An 11734-nucleotide genomic window follows, 5' to 3' on the forward strand; every position below is an offset into this window, starting at 1 on the left:
AGAAACAGGAAGTTGACCGCAGAGGGAGTGGATGCAGATCACCCAGAGGTCAGGGCTCCCTCTGCTGGCTTGGTGACATAAATGAATACAATTCTAAGTAACATATACATTTAACATACAAATTGCAAGTTTTACATTTTTCGAGGGTTTGTAGAAGAGCAAAATGGGCTTACATATTTCGCTGTCTACAGCAATTTGTCATGTGATCAGTCACATGACAAATATTCCTGTAGTGCAGTGCCCATAAGGAAAGATGGCAGCTTCCATAGCTCAAGAGAATCTTGTGCCAACTGACTTACATTGAGATGAATGACAACGCTTACAAATACGATTACGTTTTCTCCAGATATTATAGACCTCCCTGGCAATATTTCACCAGGAATTCTGCACAATTTTGCATTTCAGAATTACTTAACCTCAAGAAGGTAAGATTGTCTAAAAATCGTATCAGGTGATATGGTAGGTCTAAATTTAAGTTTACTTTTTTATTCATTTATTGTGTGTTTAATCAATGCAATTTAGTCGAAAGATCCTGCTGTTTTGAAAATAAAATTAAAATCACTCTGGAATTTAGATAAATCCTGCCAGCTGATTTAGACTAAAACTTATTTCCTTTATTTTATTTCCACTTTAGACATACTAACTCTAGCTACTGTATATAACTTTACAACTACATGTCATCTAACACTCATAAGAGATAAGACTGTTAGGTTAGAGTTAGTAGAACAAGTTTACATCTTCTTGCAAAGTAACGTAAAGTTAGTATAATGTCTAAACTTTCAAAATAAAGTGTAACCCTTATTACAAAACCGAAGCCTATAAACAGTGATTCATTTTGGCAGATACATTGTGAAACTCGCAGTACAACATTGCAGCCATGTCACAGATTTCGAAGTTTGAAAGGAGTCATTGTGAAATATGTCAGATAAGAATATTTAGCACCTATCAGCCATGTTGGACATCCTTCAAATGAGACGTCTTATCACGATGAGCTTCCCACTCAACTTTCTGTCCTCTGCTCAGTCTGTTAGATTGAAATTCAGTTGCTGATGTGGCCCCTTTTGAAGCTCATCTCAATTTGAATTTCATGTCTAAATCTTGCAGTCTTAATCAAAAGCTGTGCTTTATGAGACACATCAGTGGTTTGAGAGAGCAGGAATCAGTGGCCGGCAGTTAATGTTCAAGTCTCTTCTTATCCCTTCAAAGGTCAGTCAAAATAACACACCCCAGGCTTTAAAATCTCATAAAAGCAACCTGTTGTTTAATATTAAGATGAGAATGAATGCTGACATTACTGACAGTGATTTTTAATAACCTCTCAGGGTAAGCGATGGATATTTTGGTTGTAATAATTGGCTGTTTATTGATTTGTCTCTCCTTTCTTGATTAAGAACTTTTGGATTGCTTGTTTATACATTTATTAATGCTTGCACGTTCTGTATATCTCATCTCATTCATGGGTCCTTTATGACTAAACTAAGCATAGAAATGACTTCATTAGTCATTCGGGGACCCAAAAGATGATATCAAAACAAACGAGGGACATTTCCTATTACGAGCGCATCATCTTTGACAGTAATCTATCCCCTTTTCCTTGGCTACTAAGAAACCGAGGCCCGTTGTGGCCTCATTGACAGTAGTGTAAATGAGTTATAGATCCATTTCCTCTCTCTACACAAGATCACTGCCAGGTAATTGGGAGGCCAGATCATAAAGAAAGAAAGAAAGAAAGAAAAATCATTGGCTCTCGCAAACTGGACAGCTCTGTCCCTTCCCCCCTCGTCTCTGAGAGTAATATAGATATTATTTCAGCCTCTGCCCCATTTTCCTTTCAATGAAATTATGATGTCCTCCACCCAGTGATACAGTGTAAAGGGTAGAATTGGATGCAATATGAAAGCTTTATTGATGTAGACAATTACTGTTTGGGAGCTACACTAGGTCAGGTGAAGAAGGGCTGGGAGCGTCTTTGTGACTCAAAGCAACCTGGGACCAGGAGGGTGAAGATAAATAATGTATGTAATATCTGATGGATGCACAACAGAGATATCTCCAAGGCACATTCTTTACAAATATGTGTAACAGTGCACAGCCATGCTTTTAACAGGAATGGCAAAGTGTGTTTAAACAATGCTTGGGCATTTCTTCAGGGCATTTTTGGTTCTGTGCACTTGTCATGTGCAAATTCTCTTAAAACACATTAACTAGGTTATTTCGACAGAATTCTGTCGTTTTTATTCTTTTAAGTAATAAAAATCCCATGTAATAAGTGGTTAAGATTGCACTGATTATGAGTCAGTGGAAAGGACTTTTTTGTGATAAATAAATGTCCTTTTTTCTTGCTAAGGGTAAATTCAGCTAGCAAATTTATTGATCTAAAATGTTAAATGTTAAGTGTTTAGTTTTTTCATTTATTTATTTGAATGTTTTGACAAATGTGAATGGAAATGACAGAGTAAAATATTCTGTTCTGTATTTTGCTCTTTTAATATTTCATAATATGCTGGTTTTATGATTCATTTTAAGCTCTTCACTGGCACTGCTGTGTCGTTTTTAAATCAATATCAATATGAATAAATCAATATCAATATGAAAAAAGCTTCATAAAGCAAAAGGGTAAAAATGATGCGACAACTGAGGAAAATATTTAAAAAATATTTAAATGGTATGTTTATTTCACTCATAGGATGCAGATTAAGATTTATAAGATTCATAGATTCTAAGATTTATCATTTAAATAATTTAAGCCATTTGAAGAATTTAATTGAAACAAAAGAAATAAATAATATTTTTAAAATGATGATAGATTGAACCTATAAAATCTATCCAAAAAAGGCTGTGAAAAGTAGCAAAAACAAGTATATTTTAATTTGTTTTTCACAGAACAAAAATAAAACTATTCTGTTAGATAAAAAAAATCCTTTAAACACAATTTTAATAGACATTTTGTGTCTAATTTTAGTAGTTTATTAGTAATGATGTCATTACTCAAAACTAGCCCTAAAATGCACACCAACCTTTAATATAATATTTATTAGCTTTTTACAAGTACATTCACACAAAATGCATTTTATGGAGGTGTGGAAAACGAAAATGTATGCTGGAAGCCATTATTCTGTGTTTTCATCTTACATATATTTCTCTGAAATGAGCTCCATGGCATTTGCCTGCGAACGCATTGAAGGACCCATGCTGCATTCTCTGAGGGCTGATCTAATATTGTAAGGGGAAAGTGAGCCTGCAGGGCCGGCACTAACAGACAGAGGTTCAGCTCCGACGTGTAATGAGAAGAGACCAATGCTTGTATGTGTGTGCGGGTATCTGTTACAACGCTCTAATTGGATGTTTGATATACCCTGACCCCCTGACAAAGCACACCTCTGCAGGTGAAGAGCACAGGAGGTGCTGCAGCAACATGCTAGACTAAAGTTAAAGGTCTTGTTGAACAAAGGTGGAGATGTTGGACCATTTTTTTTCCCCCCGGCTGCCACATGAGGTAATGTTCTAATTGGATTTCTCCTGGAAAATTCCGCTCTCAGATTGCTGCTGCAGACAGCGTGACCTTTTTGCTCTTAACAATTTGCATTGTCCTTTCATTGACAAGGGAAGGGGCTTAATTCACATACACAGGTATGAGGCAAATTGCTCCTTTCCTTTGTTCCATGTGCTCTACAGAAGCTGGAGAATATTAGGTTTCATTAGGTGTATGAGTTGAAATGAAGAATGGAGGGCATTGTGTTTTTGTTTTTCCTGTTTGCTGCTTAGGCAGACTACTTTTTTTTGTAGAAACAGAGGGAGTTCTCACAAAAAGGCTGTACTTCTTTTTGTGAACCAAATAAGACAGTATTATTATAAGATACACTTAATATCAAAACCTCACGTTTCATTATTTCAAAAACTCAGACAGACTGTTTTGAAGGGGAATTCTTTCAGTGACTTTTCAGCATTTTTCTCTTTTGAGTCATTAAATCATCGATAATACTTTTCAATAAGGTTCATTAGTTAACATTAGTTAACTGCATAAGTGAATATGAACTAGGGTTGAAGAATTTAGTAATCTTAGTTAATGTTACATTCAGAATTTACTAATGCATTATTAAAGACACAAGTTTTGTTTGTTAACAATACTTAATGCACAAGTTAACTAAGTAGCTAACTAACTAAAAATTAACATTGTTTGTTAATGTTAAATAATACATTAACTGAGGTTAACTAATGACAACTCATAGTAAAGTGTTACCAAATCATTCACTCAGTCGGTTTGTTCAGAACACTGAATCATTCTGGAGTAAATCACTGAACTTAAGATACATGCGGCTTCTTTTCCGCTGGAGCACTTTTTGAAAATGGTCATCAGTTGGCCAGCAACATTGCTCAAAGAGTTGTCCCATGTCTCGTCACCTTTTTAGACACGCAGTGACTTTGATTTGGCTTAATTTGAAACTATTTGCATTTTATCCAGCATCAGTGTGCATAAAATGTCAGTTTGTTTTTATACCTTTCTTTCGGAACATGCTTCACAACTTCAAGCTCTTGTTCTGTCCAGGCTGGACTATTCTCTCGTGGCAGGCCTTCCAGCCAGTTCTCTCAAAGTTTTACAATTAATCCAGAACATAGGAGCAAGATAAAAAATTATATGAGCCATAAAGAATGCACATCACACCTCTGTTTATCAATTTACACTGGCTACCAATAGCTGAATACAATTCGAAGCATTGATGTTTGCCTACAAAACCACCTCAGTTTAACTCTCTAACTCTAGAACTCTCTACTCTCTACTCTACTCTATTCTATATATATAAAAAAACTTTTAGACTAGCACTCCTATTTTACTAACTTTACTAAAAAAACAAACAAACAAAATTCTAACATTAACTTCACTATTCTTTTTATATTCTATTTATTTGTTTAAATAAAAAAAAATATTAATAATGCCTCATAATATTATTTTAGAAAACCTATCAGTCAACTAGGTAAGTAAGGTGATAACTATTGGTTCATTTTGGTATCACTTTAGCATAGGTAACACTTAACTAGGTAACATATTAACAACTATTAACGACTTTTCCCTCAAGAAATTATTAATTCGCTGTCTATTAATAGTTAGTAAGGTAGTTGTTACGTTTAGGAATTGGGTAGAATTAGGGATATAGAATAAGTCATTAATATGTGCTTAATTATTAAATGGCTAATATTCTAGTAATACACAAGCTAATAAGCAACTAATAGGTAATAACTAATTTTTTTGACTGTATTCACCTGCAGTGTCTCTCCTTAAAGAAATTGATTATGCCAGCTATACATACAATGTTTTGACAAATCCATTTTTAGGATGGTGCTTTTTATTTCTATTTTATATTTATGTAATGTTAGATTTCATATTTATGTAATATTATATTTAATATTTAAAATACAGAACTTTTAAATAAACTTTTCAACCTTTTAAAGGAAAGTTCACTTTGAAACCAAAATTTACAAGAGGTAAAAAACGAAATAAATACTGTTCATTTTCTCACACAAACCGCTTGTTTCGTGGCTAAGGCCATCAATGTATTGTTACGATGGGGTATGGTTTAATTCGGATTTCTCTGTGCATGCTTTTTCCCCTCTCATGGAGAATGTTCCCAATACCGACCATTATATGACTGACAGACTACAACGGTTTGACTTAAAGTCTCAAAATTGGATCTAATGGAGAAAAAAGACCCCTTAGAATACCCCTTAGAATAGAAAAGACCCTCTTAGATACCCTTGGGGTAAATTGATAAACTTCAAATTTTAGTTTCAAAGTGAACTATCCCTTTAAACCCTTATGTCAGCCGCGACAAAGCAAAAGAACACAACGTGACATTAGGTTTCTCGTGACACTTGATAAGGCAACGTGAGGACACAGAATCACAATCGCTCTTCAATAAAGCTTTTGTTCTGTTGGAGACTAGCAATGCTCCTGTTTACCCTCAGGGAAAGTCCCTCAAACTACATCAGAGAGGTCAGTCTGCGTTACACTGAAGGAAAGCTCAACCTTCACCAAACCCAGCTCAGTTCTCCATGTCATGACAGACAGGACCTGCCCATTATAGCAAAGCATAACATGCCGGCATTTCCATACTACTTTCATTGTGCTTTCAACATGCTCTGAGTTTTAGGCCCTTCACACGCCGTCTCTTTGTGATACTGATAACAGATACGACACTCACGTTAGCCTTCCAGGCCTCGCAGTGCCAGAATTAGCATTTTGTCTTCAGACTTCTACAAGAAACTATTTTTAAGCCGGTAATTGGCAAACGCACAAAACCACTTAAATACGTGCGAGACTATTAGGATCCCGTTTAGAACCTCAAAACGCCTAGCTTCTCTCAAGCAAGACATTTCACACCCATTTAAACAATGCTAATAACAGACTCGCTGTGTACAGAGAGCTAAATAAATGCACGGCTATCATTTAGCAGAATCTTTTTATGAAATGAGAAAGTATGTGCTGCGAAATATGCTAAAAATAATGCTAAAGCAAGGGAAAAAGTCATCAAGATTTGCCGAGCAAAGCCGTTTTAGCGTACGGCAGCTGCTCGCTGAGGTTGTGAGTATTTCACTGTTTCTTTGTCTCCCACACGGTGATGTACTTCATGTGGCGATGTACTAAATAACTTAACTATGAGTTAAGTCACCATGACCTGACAGCTTTCTTGGCCTAGCTCAGGCACAACAACTCTGCCAACGCTCTGTAACCTCATGTTTATGCAGGTGTTTGAATCTTGCCTCCTAACAATACACCATGGTGACATTTTGCAGGGAGACAGCCCTGGTAATAAAGGTCTTAGCAAGCGCTGCTACCTGCCACAGCCAAGTGTCTACTAACTTATAACTGCTAGAAGATAACCTGCCGAGTCAGCACTCACGTAATTGCCATGTAGGGGAGCGGTGAGTGGTACGATTGTGGAGAGAAGGAAACAGTCAAGACAGCAGAGAGAAAGTTCGCCTTTTGAAAAGTTTGGGTGAAACTTTGAGTTCATACAGCTAATTGTGATGGCTATACATTAATACAATTGCACATTTAAAGCCTACCCAAATAATTATGAGGGGAGTCAGACACGAAATTGTTCTGATGATTATTACACACCACACATTTTTAAATAAATTATTTCGCAATAGACTTCTAGGAATGAGGAGATGACAGAAGAACAGAGAGACTAACATTAATCCATGTGAATAATGGTTTGTGTTATTTTATTTATGTACGAGTGTAGTATTTATTCATGTTTTAAATTTGCATTTACTTTATATACATAAATTTTAGGTAAAGGTATAGTATATTTGTCAATTAATTTAGGACATTTGATTCAAATAATGAAAACTACTTTTTAATTAAAACATTTAGTTAACAATAACAACATGTCAGTATCTCTGCCTTAATTATGAATTTTGGCTTTATCATTTTTCGTAGGTCTTCTTCACATTCTCAACTGCTTCCAACAATTATGTATTAAGGTTCTGGCAAACTCTCAAATTCAACCATGTTCTACATCCCTGATTCTATACCCAATATCTAAACCTAACAACTACTTAACTAACTATCAATAAGTAGCATATTGAAAGTTTACTGAGGCAAAAAGTTGTAGTTGTAAATAAAAGAGAATTGTACCTTAAAATAAAATGTGACCAATATCTTAGTTTTAATTAAATAAATGTTCATTCGTTTATCTTTAATTTTCAGATATAATTATTAAATAGAAAAATATGTATTTATCCGTGTCTCGCATTTGGTGACCAAATAAATAAATAAAAAAATAGACCAAATGATTATACAAATATTCTAAGTTTATTCATAACTTAGTTGGTCCCAAACTAGCAATTACCTATTGAGTGACAGTTTAATTAAGACTATAAATCTGTAACCCCCGTTACTGTAATTACTTCATTTTTTTTTCTTCAGTTTCAGGCCCGGTTTTGTACCCTATTCTCAGAAAGTGCTGGCTGTAGGCTCAAGGGAGCAACCCTCCGACCATTGGTGATTACTGACTCATCACAAGGTTAAAATAGCAGGTGGTGGCAAATAAAAAGGTGAGTGGCCCACAATCTGCAGCCATATTCAGACAGGCACATCAAATAATTCCATTGAATAATACATATGACTCTATAACAGAAGGATCAGCTGAAGGTAAGGTAGCTCTTACCAGTCCAACCTAAGCAGACGTGCGCGATCATGTTCTCACAAGTAGGATTTGCTAATTTATGTGCTAATGACAACAACTCTCCTTCAAATTACCATGAGATATGCAAATAAATTCTCAGATGCAACGCTAATATTCTTAATCTCGGCTGTACAGTCAGATTCGTGAGTGAATAAGTCTTCCATTTATTCAAATCATCCAGCTGAGTTCCTTCACTTTGCGATGCTGGTCTGTGACGACAGACCAAGAATCTTTGGCTGTCATTTGCAGCTTGAATATATATATAGTACTTGAGCAAAATAACAAACAGTGTGGCGCAGATGACTGTTATTTGGACAGGGCAAGGGGGTTGTTACTATAATCAGTGCTGACCAGCCATCCTTAGGGACACACATTAAAACCCACACACTGGAATAAACACAAGCCTAACGAAATCATTTGAGCTAGAAAGCTTCACTGTCAAACCTCACACTCATTAAAACCATCCGCGCAGATCTAATTATAGTGTTATATGGGGCCTGTAGTGCGCAACTTATTTCTCTGGTTCATCCAGTCAAGACATAAACATTGCATGCTTCGGTTATGTGACCTCTCACTTCTCGACGCTCGCTTAAACAAACATATAGACCAAAGAGGTGTAGTTGCAAAACGGTGCTATAAATAAAAAAGGTGAAGACAGAAGAGAGACAGAGTCGGGGGGCAATATGAGAGTGCAGGGACAGGCAGATCTTTCATAATGTTACTGCTCTGACTTATTTTGGTCTTGCGTGTTACCACATATCTGCTGGCAATGGAGTACAATCTCTTCACGAGGACACTGTTTACTTCTTCTGCTATCATAAAAATCACTGTATTTCTAGCTTTCGTAAGACACTGTTCGTTTAGTGTAGATAATTTAACTGGGATACTATTTCAGCAAATTAATCTGAAATGTAAAGTAATATGCTTAACGATGTTTAGAAATAAAATTCTTGTAATTCATTTGAATTAGCCAAAAAAACGAGCCTAAAGATGCACAGGAATTCATAGCCTGCGCATTCCGAGGTGTTTCATTTACACGTGTATTGTGTATGTCTTTAAGGACAAGTTTTAATTCACACCTCAAATCTGTCGTAGTCACAACCGTGGTCATATATGAACTGCTTGTTTCCCAAACCATTATATTTTATATCATTTTATTTATTGTTTTAATTACTTTTCCTAATATATATAATACATGTACATTTTATTTACTTTTTTGTTAACCAGTGTAGCCTCTTAAAAACAAGCTGACTTAAAAAAAACGATTTTACTTTATTTATTGTTTTAATTTGTTGTTATAATATTTGTTGAAAAACCTGACTTTAATCAAAAATATGTATTTCATTAATATGGTCATTCTACCTGAATATGGTATCAGATTTTAGATTTTACCTGTTTTTCTGCATCAACTTGTTACCTAAGTTTCATAGATTCAGTCCTCTAAAAACAGACAAAATGTGTCAATGTGCATAAATTATATCTATAAACAGAGACGATTCTGTGTCTTCAACAAAAAGCTAAACCGGTAGCCTTACTTACAATAAAAAGTACTGTGATCCATCTCATAATTCATTAACAAGTTGTGATTTTATACATGAAAGTATGCCTTTGGAATGTATGTAACACAATTAGCCTCATAATATGAATAATAAATGAATGCTAGAAACAATTATGCTATTGCAAAGTTTTGTGAGGTCATACGGAAAAGTGAACACTATCCCTACACTGAAATGTGTCTTATCTAAGGCTAATGTAAAGATGAAATCAATTCCATTACACCTCCTCACTGTTCTCTTCTGATCACATAGGTGTCATTTAAAGCATATCGACTACTCTAAATTAATTTCAACTTCCATCAAGCACAGGCTCTCACTCTCTATCACCATCCGAGCAAATTGTAGCATAAATCTCTGACTAAATAATGAATAGACATGTCAGCCAATGCTTTCATGCCCTCGCCCTATCTGTATCTGTATCTCTATCTTCAGCATAATCCCCTATCTCTGTCCACAGAACTGTATCTAATGGTCCACCCTGATACCTCGCAGAGACATACAGGAGTGGTCATAAATCTATTCAGGCTTATTTACAGCCTCTGCTGTAGTCAGCGCTTTGAAAGGAACAAATCCTCGGAGTTGCCTTTGCCATCTGTAGAGCTCTCTAGCCAGTGCCATTCTGCAGGCCTCCTCGAAAGTGAGAGGTGTGACGGAGTTGGACACAGATTTGACACTATTTGTGCATTCTGCTTTAAAAGGCTCGTACTGTGGTCATTTTTGACACCCTCGCTTTAGACACAGAGATATTGTTATAGGGAGAGTTATATGTTAGGTCAGATCCCGCAGGCGGTTAACTGCTATTTTCCCCAGGAAGACAGAAGTTAGAGTTTTAGGTATCATAGAAAAAGCAGTGACGTGACTAGACTCACAGCGAAATCAAACCTTGCTTGAAATCAGGGATCAATAATTAGCTCTTTCCTCAGACGAGCATCCAACCAACAGACAGCGCTCTGTTTTGGAGTTTGTCACCAAATACCACTGGGAATTTTAAAAAAAACTCCTTCCGCCGACAATCAGCCTTTCATTGCTGTCTTTGACAGATCTCTTGTCTGAAATGTGACATTTGACCTAATAAATTATAATTATGTAATTAGCGCTGTCTGCATTTCATGAGATATACTGAACCTGCCCTTTGTATTATGATACACCTCTTCATTTTTTTATGATCAGAATAAGGTGAGTTATAATGGCATATTTCGGTAACTCTTTTTTACTATTAATAATGACTTTTCCCTCAATAAATTAATAGTTGAGGTAGTTGTTAGGTTAGGGAAGATTAGGGATGTAAAATAAGGTCATGTAGAATGAGGTATTAATATGTGCTTAATTAGCACTAATAAAGGGCTAATCTTCTAGCAATATGCATGCCAAGCAACTAACAGGTGTAACTGTATAATAAAAGATAACCTTTATTTCATTACTTTGTTCTGTTTTGTATTGTTCCATTGTTATGTCTAGGTGTGTGTCTACCTTACATTTTTTTACGTGGAGATTTACAACTGGGAATTGTGCAATTCACTCTGTTTTTGGTCATTTGAACTTAAGATGTAGAGTGGTTCTCAACCAGAGGGTTAGGGCCCACTAGGTGCCCCCAAACCTCAAAAAGGGCCTTATTATAGAGAATTTGAATTGCAAAAGTGTTTTCAAATCATGAGAAAACACACACACACACACACACACACACACATATATATAAAATCGGGGGAAAAATAGCGTATTAAAGATTAGAGAATCTGTAAAAGTGTAAACACCAGAATTATTTAATAGTAATTCTTTTATTAAATATTTTTGATTATAATTATGTTAGGAAATTATTTTAATATACTGCCTCTATTAGTTTAAATTTGCCTTTAATTTCTTTGCTATTACAGCACATTGTTATTAAGTACTATATATTTCTTTCAGGGCCCCAATATCATTAAAAACGTTGAGGAACACTGATTTACAGGTAGAGGTCAAATAAATTAATGTCGAATCATCTTTTTATAA

General features: G+C 35.4%; 1 protein-coding gene across 1 annotated transcript in view; it reads right to left on the reverse strand.

Moving 5' to 3' along the window:
- Nucleotides 1-11734, reverse strand: part of thrab (thyroid hormone receptor alpha b) — a 628197-nt gene that overhangs the window by 540779 nt on the left and 75684 nt on the right. The gene's annotated exons all lie outside the window — the stretch shown is intronic.

Source organism: Puntigrus tetrazona, chromosome 12 (assembly GCF_018831695.1).
Source record: "Puntigrus tetrazona isolate hp1 chromosome 12, ASM1883169v1, whole genome shotgun sequence".
Classification (NCBI taxonomy): Eukaryota; Metazoa; Chordata; class Actinopteri; order Cypriniformes; family Cyprinidae; genus Puntigrus; species Puntigrus tetrazona.